General features: G+C 31.5%; 1 protein-coding gene across 2 annotated transcripts in view; it reads left to right on the top strand.

Moving 5' to 3' along the window:
* The window catches only part of CSMD3 (CUB and Sushi multiple domains 3), a 1,575,929-nt gene that overhangs the window by 1,195,932 nt on the left and 362,978 nt on the right, over positions 1-17,019 (top strand). The window lies entirely within an intron of this gene.

Genomic DNA, 17,019 nt, shown 5'->3' with positions numbered 1-17,019 from the left:
AATGAGAAATTGTGCTGCCAAAATCACCTCTGTCAAATATAATGTTTCCACAGATTATATTTCAATAATTCAGTTACCTCAAGATGGCAAAATTTTTTCTGAACAATTCTATTCATGATGCTTCTTTTGTAACATAATAGATGATTCATTCTGTCTCAGGTTTTCATAGTGCATTGTAATTTCTCTACTCAGTTTCTCTTCAGTCATTACAGTTGTCTCTCCAGAAATTGGCTTTCTTCTCATTTGAGTTATAGAGCATTCGCTAATATATTTATTTCTCTCCTTTTCTAATAAAAATCTATGTTATTTGAGAATAAGGTCCATTTTGTTTTGTTCTTTTTATTCCAAGAATGCAGCATGATGCCTGAGAATAGAGGATTTTAATAGATGCTTACTGTATGGTTCATTCAATGAATTTCCTGTGCAGCTACATTACTCGCTTTAAACAGCTTCCCTTTATCAGAATTATTTCTATATTTATAGAATTTCATTTTTGAGAATCTACTCAAATCTCCTCTTATGAATTTCTGTTTGGCATTTTATTTGAAACTTTAAAATCTGTTCTCCTCCCATGCAGAGTTTTTCAGGATGCCCATCACTTTATTCTTTACTATAAGGAATACTATGATACATTTTATATTCCCTCCATTTTCCTTGTCATTTCTATTTCAGTTATACATTGTTTTGGAGAGAATCTGGACTATAATAACCACCAAACTCATTGGTACATAAATCATTTAAAAGATGAAATTACCCTTTAAAAAAATTTTATTGTCAAAATATATGCATACACAGGTTTCAATGTATCCTTGCAAAACCTTCAGGCGCACATTTTTTTCTCCTCCCTTCTCTCCAACCACTCCCTTGGACAGCAACTATTCCAATATATGTTAAACATGTGCAATTAATCTATACATATGAAATTATCATTGAAGTAAGCACTAAAATTATTGTGTTGCTTTTAGAAAGAAAGGTTGTTTCTGCAGATGCCTGGATTAATGAATTCTCCATCACTACATCATCCTCATTGCAGGATTGGAAACCATCATAATAATCTGTTTTCTCTTTCTATTTATTCTATTAGACTGATAATAAAATTTCTATTGGTTTCTACAAAATTGGTCTCCATTATACTTTACCCTCTGCTTCTTGGATCTTCTTATATAAATTTATCTTCTTAATATACTTGGCTATTTCCTTATCTATCTATTCTTTTCTAGTTTCTATCTGTTCCTTTCCTTTGAAAAAATGTATATTCCTTGAAAGGAAGGAGTCCTACCAGATTCCTTTTATGACACAGACATGGTACTGATACCTAAACCAGGTAGGTTGAAAACAGAGAAAGAAAATTATAGACCAATCTCCCTAATGAATATTGATGCTAAAATCTTAAATAAAATATTAGCAAAAAGACTACAGAAAATCATCCCCATGATAAAACACTATGATCAAGTAGAATTTATACCAGGAATGCAGGGCTGGTTTAATATTAGGAAAACTATTAGTATAATTGACCATATTAACAACTAAATTAACAAAAAGTATATGATCATCTCAATAGATGCAGAAAAAACATTTGATAAAATCCAACATCAATTCCTATTAAAAACACTTGAGAATATGGGAATAAATAAACTTTTCTTTAAAATAATCAGTAGCATCTATTTAAAACCATCAGTAAGCATCATAGTAATGGGAATAAACTGTAACCATTCCCAATACGATCAGGAGTGAAACAAGGTTGCCCTCTATCACTATTACTATTCAATGTTGTATTAGAAAAGCTAGCTTCAGCAATAAGAGTCAAGAAAGAGATTAAAGGAATTAGAATAGGTAATGAAACCAAATTATCACTCTTTGCTGATGATATGATGGTATACTTAGAGAACCCCAGACATTCCACTAAAAAGCTATTAGAATAATCCACACATTTAGCAAAGTTGCAAGATACAAAATAAATGCACATAAATCATCAGTATTCTTAAACATCACTAACAAAAAAACAACAGTTTGAGTTACAAAGAGAAATTCCATTTAAAGTAACTACTGATAGTATAATATATTTAGAAATCTACTTGCCAAGAGAAAATCAGAAACTATATGAACAAAACTACAAAACACTTTCCAAACAAATAAAGTCAGATCTAACCAATTGGAAAAATATTAAATGCTCTTGGATAGGGCAAGCAAATATAATAAAGATGACAATACTACCTAAACTAAACTATTTATTTAGTGCTATACCAATCAGACTCCCAAAAAATTATTTTAATGACCTAGAAAAAAATAACAACAAAATTCATCTGGAAAAACAAAAGATTGAGAATTTCAAGGGAAATAATGAAAAAAAAAATCAAATGAAGATGGCCTAGCTGTATCAGATCTAAAATTATATTATAAAGCCAGCGGTTATGAAAAAAAAAAAACATTTGGTATTGGCTAAGAAATAGACTAGTTGATAAGTGGAATAATTTAGGTTCAAAGGACAAAACAATCAATAACTAAAAATCTAGTGTTTGACAAACCCAAAGACCCCAGCTTTTGGGATATGAACTCACTGTCTGACAAAAATTGCTGAGAAAATTGGAAATTAGTATGGCAGAAACTCGGCATTGACCCACACTTAACACTATACACCAAGATAAGGTCAAAATGGGTTCATGACCTAGACATAAAGAATGTGTTTATAAATAAATTAGAAGAACATAGGATAGTTTACTTCTCAGACCTATAGAAGAGGAAGGAATTTATTACCAAAGAAGAACTAGAGATCATTATTGATCACAAAACAGAAAATTTTGATTATATCAAATTGAAAAGTCTTTGTACAAACACAACTAATGAAGACAAGATTAGAAGGGAAGCAATAAACTGGAAAAATATTTTTACAGTCAAAGATTTTGATAAAGGCCTCATTTCCAAAATATATAGGGAATTGACTCTAATTTATAAGAAATCAAGCCATTCTTCAACTGATAAATGGTCAAAGGATATGAACATACAATTCTCAGCTGAAGAAATTGAAACTATTTCTAGCCATAAGAAAAGATGCTCCAAGTCAATATTAATAAGAGAAATGCAAATTAAGACAACTCTGAGATACCACTACACACCTGTCAGATTGGCTAGAATGACAGGGAAAGATAATGCGGAATGTTGGAGGGGATGTTGGAAAACTGGGACATTGATACATTGTTGATGGAATTGTGAACACATCCAGACATTCTGGAGAGCAATTTGGAATTATGCTCAAAAAGTTATCAAACTGTGCATACACTTTGATCCAGCAGTGTTACTACTGGGTCTATGTCCCAAAGAGATCTTAAAGAAGGGAAAGGAAACTGTATGTACAAGAATGTTTGTGGCAACCCTCTTTGTAGTGGCCAGAAACTGGAAACTGAGTGGATGCCCATCAATTGGAGAATGGCTGAATAAATTGTGGTATATGAATGTTATGGGATATTATTGTTCTGTAAGAAATGACCAGCAGGATGATTTCAGAAAGGCCTGGAGAGACTTACGTGAACTGATACTGAATGAAATGAGCGGGACCAGGAGATCACTATATACTTCAACAATAATACTATATGATGATCAATTCTGATGGATATGACCCTCTTCAACAATAAGATGAACCAAATCAGTTTCAATAGAGCAGTAATTAACTGAACCCAGCTACAACGAGTGAAAGAACTCTGGGAGATGACTATGAACTACTACATAGAATTCCCAATCCCTCTATTTTTGTCTGCCTATATTTTTTATTTCCTTCACAGGCTAGTTGTATGCTATTTCAAAGTCCAATTCTTTTTGTACAGCAAAATAACTGTTTGGACATGTATACATATATTGTATTTAACTTATACTTCAACATGTTTAACATGTATTGGTCAACCTGCCATCTGGGGGAAGAGGTGGGGGGAAGGAGGGGAAAAGTTGGAATAAAAGGTTTTGCAATTGTCAATGCTGAAAAATTACCCATGCATATATCTTGTAAATAAAAAGCTATAATAAAAAAAGAAAAGAAAAAATGTATATTCCTTGAGAATCATATTGCTGTAATTAAACTCATGTCACCAAAACTAAATAAGATGAATTAACATTATTTTTAAGAGCATATTTTAGTGTATTCAGAGAAGAGTGGTAGGTTGTACACTGTGGATTAAAATTCTGTAAGAATGAGATGTAACTCATATATCAATATCAAAAACTCATGAATAGCCTTGTAAGTAAAAAGAGTTGTTTAATTCCATGATCTTCATTTATGTAGCCATTTTTTAAAGGCTAAGTGATATAATGGATAAAGTAGTTAATCTAGCATCAGGAAGACATGAATTCAAATTCAGCCTTAGATATTTATTAAATGTATGCTAAATGTATGAAAATACAAAATTTTCTTTGGAGATCTAATTCCCTCTTTCCCCTATCTCTATTGCTGATCATTTTGTTGGCTTTAGACTTTGATTTGTATAGAACAATTAAATAAAATTAATTTAACAAACTATTCAAATGCCTTCAAAATTTAATAATTTTCTTGGATGGATCTTATCCACTAAGAAAACTATGTGTCATTTCATTCCTATTGTATTTAGTTGAAGTCTTATTATTATAATAAAATAGAATATAAGGATAGATTAAGAATATAGAGTGATTTCCTCACAAAGAGGCAAAAAGAAGAGGTTCAAATATAGATATATAGCATGACACAGATTTTGTGCTTATGGCTTCTTCAAAAACTAGGTATCTTTGAATTGGTCTGTAGATACTCTGCAAACCCAGAAATTCCAGTGATATAATTTAGGCATTGAGATTCACATCTATTAGCAATCCTTTTTATTACTAGTATGTACCTCATATTATTCCACAAATGGCATCCTAGTGCCTATTGAAGGGAACTCAACCCAGGGTGTTGATTCTTCCTACATTCTGATTTCTTTGCTCATTATTATATAACTGGTGAATACCTCTAATCCTGCTTCTAATTGCATTCCAGTTTGGATGTCTCATTGGTTGGATTGTACAATCCTGTGAAAATTCCTTTCTTCCTGTTTATTGCTAGGGGAGTAATAGAGTGGACTTGTGGGAAGGTCTTGACATGTAGGCTTCTCTCTGACCTGCTTTCTCTCCCTCTTATTTCCTAACTCTTTCTTCCTTGTACTGTTCATATCCTAGGTTAATTCTAACACCAGGCTGATTCCTCTTGCTCACAGATTATTACTTTTTTATACTTTGAGCTTGGAAGTTATGGTCAGCTTTGCAAGATTTATGCAGGGGATGAACCAAAGACACAGTCAATGACTTTTTTTTTTCCTCAGTAGAATCATGTTGTCTTAATTTTTTTCAATTCAACTAAAAAAAAAAAAAACAACCCTGAATTTTTCCTTCATCATAATTTGATGGAGAAATCTATATGTGATCATTTTTTAAAAATTGGTCTGAAAGTTATGCCAGTGGTTTGTTTTGTTAGTTGACCTGCTAATATGCTTGAATCCTTATTATAATTTACTATTATTTGTTTATTTTTCTGCCCCCTGGATCATGTACTTAAAAACATCATAATTAACTTTTTGACTACATGTATTAATTTTCTGTTAAGATCTTCAACTAATGGGAGTCAATTAGATAAGAAAAAAGAATGTTGATTTTGGATCAAAAGAAATAAGGTGCCTATGGCATAGGACAATGTAATAGAACTTGAAATCAACTGGGTGAAAATACTACTTCAGATACTTTTTAGCTCTGTGTTCCTGGACACATCAATTGATCTCTTTTCTTTAGTTTCTTCATATATGAAATGAAAATGTTGGATTCAGCCTCTAAGGTTGCTTTTCATTTTATACCTATAATCATAATTCTTATATCTGATACTTGTAGCTTATGTGATCCTGGGCAAGTATCAATTTTTTTTTATCTAGAAAATGAAGGGAAAACATTAGATTATCTTAAGATTTCTCATAGTTCTAAACTTTGATTTTTTTTTTTAATAGTTGGTTTTCACTGTTTGGATAGCAACTACAGGAAATTCATGTGTTGTGTTGACTACAGGAAATTCATGATCTATCATGTCTCCAATTAGATGTATGTATGTTTATGAACATGCATGTGTCAACAGATAATGGAATTTAAATGTTGTTCATGTCCAACTCAAGGAATTCTTGATCTGTGCAATTTTTTAGAATATGTATTTTAATATCAGTTTTTTGGTTTCATTCATCCCATGAACAGAACAGGGTAAAGGAGATGAATAAATCTGCATTTATTAAGTAGACTTGTTTCACTCCTCTGATGATGGGTAGTGTCTCTGACATTCTGTCATTTGCTTTAGCCTAACTCACCATATCATTATGTAGTATCTGTGGAATCATAATGAACTTCTATACATAGCCAATATTTTTGAGTAGCTGCCAGAGTTCAGGCCTACTAATGATGTTGAACATTTTTGAAAAGATTGATGGATATTCTACAAAGCAAGGATTCTATCAAGGGCAAAATCCTCCACAGCAAAAAATATACTTCTCTCTTATCTTATGCATTTCAAATGCTTGCTAAATTATTTGACTATGAATTGAATTTTATTTCTTGGTAGAATATTGCTATCATGTAGGCTGCTTTCCCTCTACATGCAAATTTATTGCAGTTTCTAAAATTCTGTGGCATCTCTTATTTAATATTTAACATAAAGGTAGAAATATAGAAGGAACAAATGTGAAACCTGTTCGAACCTTACTTTTTATGTTTTATAGAAACAATTTTCTGGAGACCTTTCTTATTAAAAGCTAGGCATACATTTAAATTGATGCATACATTATATCATATTTATTTATGTGCTTTAAAAATGGTTTTTATTCAGTTGGGGTACTCCTTTAACCAACACACATTGCACATTTTTTTTGCATTTTCAAACTATATTTGTGAATTGCTGTTGTCACTTCCACCCCCTACCTCGTGTCCAATCTTCTGTTGAAGTGATTGTCTAAATTTAGAATTGTTTTAGACTAGGGACTTATATTTGATGTCTTTCCAGGTTGGTACCAACTATTAGACCTGGTTCTTTATTTGTATTGCCTTTGAGAAAACAGGATCAACTCTACTCAACAAGCTCAGGCACAAAAGTACTTTAGTAGAAAATTATATATATATATATATATATATATATATATATATATATATAGGCTTGTGGTTGTACATACAGGCATGTATATTTATATGTGCATATCTATACAAATATGTACATATACGTTTATAAACATGTTACATTTATATGTGTACATATGTAAGTGTATATATGTGTATGTGTGTGTGTATAGTTATGACCATATTACAGAAGTGAAGAAATTATTAGGTGCAATTTACTAGGTATGAGGAATGTAATACAATACCTTTTGACTGAGATTCAAATGTTTAAGAAAATATAGTTTTAGGTAATTTAATAAATCTTATAATTTATGGCTTCCCCCTACTCAAAGAATTAGGATTCATCTCCAGGACTTTCTAGTCAAAATCTAACATTGTCTACATTTTATATTGTCTCTTCACATGTGATTTCCTATATCTGAGTTTATCTCTATTTTTTTTTCCTTTATATTTATGGATGTGTGTCTGTATATGAGTGTGTGTGTGTGTGTGTGTGTGTACATGTGCAGATATTTTATTGGTATAGTTAACTCTCTCTCTGTCTTGGTGTAAGCTGACTAATTTTAAAGTTCTGCAACTTTAAATCTTAGAAAATTGCCTATAATACTGAGAAGTTATATGACTTGCCTAGGATCACAAAGTTAATATGGCTTAGAGACAGGATATGAATCTTGGTTTTCCAAACTTTCAGGACAGTTCTCTATCCCTTACAATATGTGTATATATATCCATGGAAGGGTATGTATCTGTTTCTAAATATCTATCTCTAATCTATATCTGACTTAATACATTTATATAAAAATTCATCTATACCTCTTCTCCCCATTCACAGTCAAAATCCCAGAATTTTTTCCTTTCATTGCCTCAGTTTCTTATTTTTCCCCACACACATCTTAACCTTTTGTGATGTGTTTTCTGACCTCACCATTGAAGTGGAATTTTACTCCACAATGATCTCAGTGATTCTGTCAGCATTAACTATAGTGTGATCTTTTCTCAGTCTTAAATCTTCTCAAACTCATTGTAGCATTTAACACTTTTGACCACTCTTTTTTCATGTTTGCACCCTTCCTTATGGTCACATAACTATCTATCTATTCTTTCATTTATTGCTCTGTTTTGGTTCTCCTTTCTCTGTAACCATTTCTTAATCACTTTTGTGAAATCATCTTCCATATCTTGGGTGTTGTCACCTATTGCCTGGACTAAAGGGGTCAAACCAATGGACTCAATTTATAATACTGTTGAAGACAGAATAAAATGCATTTGGAAAATATTTAAGAAAATGAAAAAGATACAATAAAACACAGATGATATGAAATTTTAAAACTAAATCAATATGTGGTCTAAAGAGATACTTGTGTTAGGCTTTGTGGTCCCCATTTCTATTTATTTGATATGAGTATCCTGGATAAAATCTACTTAAAATTAAAAAAGTTAAAGTTAAAATTAAAATTTTAAAGTTAAAATCTACTCATTGATCTCCCTAATTCAAGTTTCTTATTTCTCTGATACCTTATTTGATTCTCTGCAATTCTAGGTTCCTCTCTAGTTGAAAAAAATTATGGGAGTATTCCATATGCATAGTCTAATTTAACTCCAAATTTAGACACATATTTCATCAATATTTCATTTTCACACAGCTTACATTTAAATCTGTTAAACAATTTGAAAGAAATGCCTTTCACTTGAGAAATTTATTTCATCACCATCAAAATTATGTTATTTTTTTAGATTCAACAATGGTACTGTGAAAAGACCATTAAAATGTTTATGAATAACTGAAGTTTGAGATATCAAAAAAGTTCCTTGTTTTGTAACTGGGATTACTAACAGTTTTCTTAAAAAAATTAAATATAAATTTTAACCCAATCTTATAATGACTACATTAAAAATGTTTTTTCCCTAGTCTCATAAGGAATTTCTATTTATTCATTTTTTATTTTATTTATTTATTTTTAATTCTTTAATTTTAATTTTTTTATTAATTAATTTTTTATCTTTGTGATGAGGTTGTGGGGAGGCAAAGAATGTTTTTTAGAATGAATAAAATGATTCAGTGGTTCACATTTAGAGGAATGTGAGAGAATAAAAGAATGATAAAGAAAGAATCTTTAAATAACTGGTTGGGATGGAATCAAGAGTACAAATAGAAGGGTTAACATTGGTTTATAGAAAGCTATGTATACCTCATTAGCTGAAATTAGAACACCAAATCAGAAAATATCTTATGACATAGACAGGCTTTGGGGTATGAAAGAATAGAAGTAAGGGTGCTCTCAATAGACATAGTGAAAGGAACTCTATCCTTAGAGTCAGAAAGTTTATTTTTGAATTCTAATTCTGACTCCTAATAACTCTGGGAAAGTATTCAAGGCATTTAACCTCTTTGAGACTTGTACTTTTCATCTGTAAAGTGGGAATCATAACACAAATTATTTTAGCCTAGCTGTACCAGATCTAAAATTATATTATAAAGCAGCGGTTACTAAAACCATCTGGCACTGGCTAAGAAAAACACTAGTTGATCAATGGAATAGGTTAGGATCAAAGGACAAAACAGCCAATAACTTTAATTATCTAGTGTTTGACAAACCCAAAGACCCCAGTTTTGGGGATAAGAATGCATTATTTGACAATAATTGCTGGGAAAATTGGAAATTAGTATGGCAGAAACTAGGCATTTACCCACACTTAACACCGTACACCAAGATAAGGTCAAAATGGGTTCATGATCTAGGCATAAAGAATGAGATTATAAATAAATTGGAAGAGCATAGGATAGTTTACCTCTCAGACCTGTGGAAGAGGAAGAAATTTATGACCAAAGAAGAACTAGAGATCACTATTGACTACAAAATAGAAAATTTTGATTATATCAAATTGAAAAGTTTTTGTACAAACAAAACTACTGCAGGCAATATTAGAAGGGAAACATTAAATTGGGAAAACATTTTTACAAAGGTTCTGATAAAGGACTCATTTCCAAAATATATAGAGAATTGACTCTAATTTATAAGAAATCAAGCCATTCTCCAATTGATAAATGGTCAAATGATATGAACAGACAATTTTCAGATGATGAAATTGAAACTATTACCACTCATATGAAAGAGTGTTCCAAATCACTATTAATCAGAGAAATGCAAATTAAGACAATTCTGAGATACCACTACATACCTGTCAGATTGGCTAGAATGACAGGGCAAGATAACGCAGGATGTTGGAGGGGATGTGGAAAAACAGGGACACTGATACATTGTTGGTGGAATTGTGAACACATCCAGCCATTCTGGAGAGCAATTTGGAACTAAGTTCAAAAAGTTATCAAACTGTGCATACCCTTTGATCCAGCAGTGTTTCTACTGGGCTTATACCCCAAAGAGATACTAAAGAAGGGAAAGGGACCTGTATGAGCCAAAATGTTTGTGGCAGCCCTGTTTGTAGTGGCTAGAAGCTGGAAAATGAATGGATGCCCATCAATTGGAGAATGGTTGAGTAAATTGTGGTATATGAATGTTATGGAATATTATTGTTCTGTAGAGCAGAATCATGAGATCATTATATACCTCAACAATGATACTGTATGAGGATGTATTCTGATGGAAGAGGATTTCCTTGACAAAGAGAAGATCTAGCTCAGTTTCAATTGATCAAGGATGGACAGAAGCAGCTACACCCAAAGAAAGAACACTAGGAAATGAATGTAAACTGCTTGCATTTTTGTTCTTCTTCCTGGGTTATTTCTACCTTCTAAATCCAATTCTTCCAGAACAACAAGAGAACTGTTCGGTTCTGCACACATATATTGTTATCTAGGATATACTGTAACCTCTTTAACATGTATAAAACTGCTTGCCATCTGGGGGAGGGGGTGCTAAATGAAACCTAAAGCCTTTTACAATCTTTTATTTTCCCCCCACAAGAGCATCCAGTTATACTAGCCTTCTTGATTTCTCTTCATCACTCCATCTCCCAATTCCATGCCTTTTCATAGGCTATCCACCACATCTGGAATGTTCTCTCTCTTTACTTATGTTTACTAGCTTCTGTGGATTTCTTCAAAACTCAGCTAAAATCTCACAGAATCTTTTTTTCTAGTCATCGTTCAATCACTACAATGTCTTCCCTTAGAAATTATTTTTCATGTACCCTGAATAATCTAATTTTTGCAAAATTATATAGGAGATGACTTTCCAATAGAATGTGAGCCCCTTGGGGATGGGGATCATGTTTTTTGGCTTTATTTTGTTTTTAACATTATTTTTATCTCTAATGCTAGGCACAATACTGGCTTGAAACTGTTATTGATTGAATGTTATTTTTGAACCCTTCCAATTCCAAGAGGCAACCTTCTCCTAAAGCTTTAATTTGACATAATCCTGTCATTCTTTATTATTGTACTTCTAAACTCTGAATTGACCAACTATTTGAAGAGATTTTCTTTTCTTTTCTTGAATTTTTATAGTCAGTATAATTTTAGTTCACCTAGACCTCATTAGTGTTTCCAGAAACTCATCTTCCTGCAAGATCACATTAGATCTAGAGGACCACACCACCCCTGGAAAGGATGGTGGGTGAATATTGAACTCCTAAATTTTCTATTTAATGTCCTGGAATATTTCATTATTTCTCACTTTCTGCTGTTATCCTCTCCTTCATTTTTTAGGTTCTATGATATTTTCCTTCATTGGATTGTGAGTATTTTGAGGGCAGAAATTATCTTTGACATTTCTTTGCACTTCAGAGGCTGCATGGCCTCTGATGGATAATAGGCACTTAATAAAAGTGTCTTGATGTACAAACTAAACTTTTAGTTCCATATGGGAATTCATATTTATACAAGTTATTTCTGCCTTGTTCCACTTTTTTTTTTTAAGATAACACAAATCAAAACAGACTTAAGTGTCATCTGTTTTAGTTTAAAGTTACTCTAAGTGATATATTTCACCCCTACCCCTGGAGACAATTGGGGGTAAGTGACTTGCCCAGGGTCACACAGTTAGGAAATATTAGGTGCCTGAGGGCAGAGGGCTGGTCCTCGATCCACTGTGCCATTTAGCTTCCCCTAAGTGATATGTTTTTGTGGATGTTTGATGGAGACTTACATTTGAATAACATCTATCATACATATACAGCAAAATTTTCTTCTATTTTTTTACCTTATTCTTAATTTCCTCTTATAAATTGTAGTATATAGGTTTCACATTTGAGAAATGTTATTCGTTAATAAGAAATCAATCAATAAACCTATAGAATAGCACAGTCTGCTTTCTGATGACCAACTATACTTTTAATAAATATGTATGAATAAATCAGATAGATCTTAATGGATTAGCTTTATAGACTATCCATGCAAATTTTATATATATATATATATGTGTGTGTGTGTGTGTGTGCGTGTGTGTGTGTGTGTGTGTGTGTGTATCTATCTATCTATATCATAGCTGGGAAAAATCTATAATAACTTAATTTTTCTTTAGTCACTTTAAAATTCTAGAATGAACATCATCTGCTGGTGGAAAACCCATTTGGCAAGAATGTCTATCTATTTTATCTCTTATTTGATATTATTTGATATCTCTTATTTTTTAAGTTATCTTGAAAGATTTTAAAGTATGCTTGGGAAGCAACTTGTTAATATGCAAAACTTCACAACTTGACTTATTTCTATTTCTCAATTTTCTACACACATTACTCACTTCCAAATAATTATACTTCAGGCCCATTTGTTGTTCCTCATATGTGATGTGCTATCTCCCATCTCCAAAATTTTATGCTACTTTTATCCCATTCCATTGACTGTTAATTAAAAATCTTTAAGATAGCACTTTGTTTTTTCAAAAACAAACAAGGTTGGGAGTGGATTTTTATAGCCAATAAATCAGGGGCACTTTCAGAGCTTGTATTTTCTATACATTCTAAATTTTGTGACTGTAAGATATGTACTTTTATAGGATATAAATTATGAGAATGTGGCTATACTCTTTTCATATCTTTATCAAAAATGACTGTTGTGGTGTAGATTATTATTCTGAGATTTTTGCAGACATAAAGAATTAGGCATAAGTTAATATAGTTACTGTTGTTTTGCAAATTGCCTTTTTACAGGAAAGGGGGCATTTCCAAAGCAACCCAAATTTGAATGTTTATTTCACTGATGTTTTTATAGCTTTAAGAGTTGTAATGTTTGGGCTAACTTACTGGAGGTTCTTGGGAAGGGCATTGGGCTCAGCAGGATAGACACCATGAGAATGGACAAGAATAGAGGTCAAAGTCTTTATTGTCTCTTATACAGTCTGCATCTGTCATAGTCTGACCCAGTCTCCCTCAGAAGTCTGCCAATCTGCCAGTCTGCCTGAGGTCTGACTTCCTGTTCCCAGTTCTTATATACCCTATTACAATTACATCATTACAGCATACTGAATATGTGTGAACTAGAGAACTATTACATCACCATGCTAAGTATATATAAAATAGACTACCATTGTCTCATCAATTCCTCTGAGTTAACACCTTGTTTCAAGTACACTTTTTTCAAGTATAATTTTCCAGAGTTCTGGCTCTCTACAAAGAGTCAGTGGTGAGAGGCAGATCCTATCAGTTTAGGCTGGTTTTATATGATTTATATAAAAGATACCATGTGCCACGCACTGTTATAAGTACTTTACAATTATTGTATCATTTGACCTTTGACTGGTTTTTTGATGAGGAAACTAAGGTAAATACAGATCAAGTGACTTGCTCAGGGTTATACACCTAGTAAGTGCTGAGGTTGATTTACTTCATTTTTCCTCTGACTTTGGGCTTGTTTTCTATCCACACCTAATATTGGTGTGAAGGAAAAATAATTGTTGTTTATATGCAATCTATACCAAAAAATCTCTGGATAAGATAGAAATGAAATAGAAAAATCTTCTTGTTTGTTAGGATTATTTTGACTGTCTTTGGACAAAGATAATTTTATGAAAGATCCATGAGGGACTGGCAAGTACTGTGTATTTTGTCAAGATTGATTCCTGTGATTTCTATTCACTAATGGTGATATTGAGAAGTTTCATGAGTGATTTTATTCATTATCTGGAGGAAATTGGATGTAATAAAATGGAATTTCAAAACCAGTAAAGAGAAGTCAGTAGTTATGGCAAGGGTTTGAGATGACTCAGGCTGTCTATATATAATATTTTAATATATATATATATATATGCATATATAGATATTCTATGTATATTTATATATTTCCTTTATTTATTAATTATCTTCAACACAATATTTTAAATATAAAATGAGTATTATTATTATTAGGGAATAAAATGTATCTCATTAGTTAATTACTTAATATAAGATTTCATAATTAGAATAATTATGACAAAATACTTAGAAAAATATAGAACAATGAATAAAATGGCAGAGTGAGGTTGGGCAACATAGAAGTAAATTTGGTCAGTTCTTATTTATCCTTTGTATATGTGAGATGATATTTCCTTTCATATCTGCTAAACTAAGATATTTAACTATTTTCTCATAACCTCTTTCTTCCTTGAACTCATACCTTAGAGAGATTATCCCTCAATGTTTTCAAAATTTTATTATTTCAACTTTGAAAGATTTAATATCTCTGATCAATGTAAAGATAAACCACAAATGCAGGAAAAAATTAAGTCAAAAGACTCACCTGCCAAAGAAGTAGTACCAGAAGAAGCTAATTTCATAAATGGTCAATGAAGAAATTTAATTTTGTGAATAGATGTCTTTATGAGGAAAGTTTTTTCATGGTTTCCCCCTTTTTCAGTGTGATTATGAAGCTGGGAATGGACATGATATAAATGTATGTAGAAATTTAATTTTTTAAATGGAAGAAGACAGTAGAAAGGAGAGAAAGAATAGACAAGTGAGATATCTGTTAAAGTTAAATATTGACTTTATTATATATTTAAAAGGAAAAGTAAATTATATGTATTTTAGATACATAGTTTCTTATATATTCCTCTTTTTCTGTTCTAACACATACCTATAAATACTTATTTTATCTAGAGTTAAGATCAGAATGACTAAGTATTTTAAAGTGTTTTATTTGTAGGAAATAACTCTTCTATATACCATGTGTCTATTTCAAATATTTTTCCCAATCAAGTTTTTTTTTGTTTGTTTTTTTCACTATCAATCATTTTTCTTCATGTTTCTCATCAGGGACAATTATGTTAAGCTATACTACCATTTATGTAGTGGTTGCACTTCAATAAGGGAGAAAAAAGTCTTACAGAAATATTGACAAATATTTTTCTTTATCAATAATTGGTATTCTTCATTCAACTTTCACCCTAGAGATAATCTGATTTAGTTTATTTTCTCACCAAGCTTTCTTTAAATGTTTTTGTTTCACTATTCTAAATAAATTTTTCATTGTCTTTCTTATAAAAATTTTTAAAATGATATGGTTTTGAACCACCATTATCCCTGATTGCCATTTTTCTTTTCTTGTCAAGACAGTCAATTAATATTATAGTAAGATGTAATGGACTCTAACGATGTCTGTTGTTTTAACCATTTATTTTTCAGCATCACAACTTGTTTCATTAGCTCAATCTAGATTTCTATCTTCTCTATTCTTTTTGTTTGCAATTAGTTTTGCATCCCATCTCCCATGAAATGTTAACAAATTTAAAAGTCTGATGTTTACAGATAGCTGTTCAGAGAAATGAGTCCAACTTCAGCAACCAGTTTCTTGTTTGTAAAAAAATAATAGTTTCATTTTTAATGCTATTTGGTGCCCAATGTCTTCAGGCCTTTTTCTTGAGTAAATTATACATGAAAAATATCCATAAGGCTTCTTTATAGTACAAAAACATTTCTGCTCTCACTTTTTTTTTATCTGAAACATGTTTTCAAGAATTCCATTTTGCCATATTTTTCTATACCCACAGTTTCATTAGAGTCATAGAGATTTAATTTGGTGGAACTCATGAAATACTTTGCCTTTTTTTTTCCTTTTTCTTAAATCTCTGCAACAAATACTGACATCTATGCTACAATTATCTTACAAGTAGCTTAAGCTTATCGCGAGCATTTATAATTCAAAACAACCAATTTCCCAGGAAATTATGACTTTGTTGCCTTTGGACAAATAATAAAATCAGCTCCTTTAGTTTCTACTCCTGTAAAAGGGTACTTTGTTTTTTCTTCTGATTTTATCTATAGGGAAATCTTCAAAATTCATACTCTTCAGTTTGTTAAAAAACATATATTGACCCTTAGGTCACTGAACAAGGATTTCACATTTAGAGTACCAACAATTAATTCATAGTTTATATATGATCTAAAAGTCCCTTGGCTTTTACCTTTTCTTTTTATCCTTTTTATTACTCTAGTATTCCCTTTTATATTTTTTTTAACCATTCTGGCACAAGTTTAGAAGTAGAGGGAACTACATATAATAAAGAACTATTTTATATTTTTCTTTGCTTTTTGTGTTGTCATCTTCAAAGAAGTTATCACTAAAAACTGTGTTTTTCCAAGCTTGGTGCACTTGCCTATATTTTCTTGCTTTGGTAATAGACAAGGCAGGCAGATTGCTTGAATTCCAATGTTCTGTCCAATTACATATTAGTTGTTCAAGTATCTGCACTAGAATTCAACATCAATATTGAGATGCTTTGGGAACAACAGGTCTCTGCCTAAGGAGGGGTGAACTGACTTAGAAATGGGAGCAAGTGAAGCTCCTATATCAGTAGTGGGATTGGGCTAGTTAGCAGCCATTGCATTTCCAGCATGAGCAAAGTATGAATACCTAGATTCAAAATAATACAAACTATTCAGTAAGCCAAATAATATCCATATTCATTTGTGAGGTCCATTTTTATATTTATAAAGCTACAATGTGGAATT

The sequence above is a fragment of the Sarcophilus harrisii genome, chromosome 1 (genome assembly GCF_902635505.1).
Source record: "Sarcophilus harrisii chromosome 1, mSarHar1.11, whole genome shotgun sequence".
Lineage (NCBI taxonomy): Eukaryota > Metazoa > Chordata > Mammalia > Dasyuromorphia > Dasyuridae > Sarcophilus > Sarcophilus harrisii.
The sequence above is the reverse complement of the archived record's forward strand: the minus strand, read 5'-3'. Positions and strand labels throughout refer to the sequence as shown.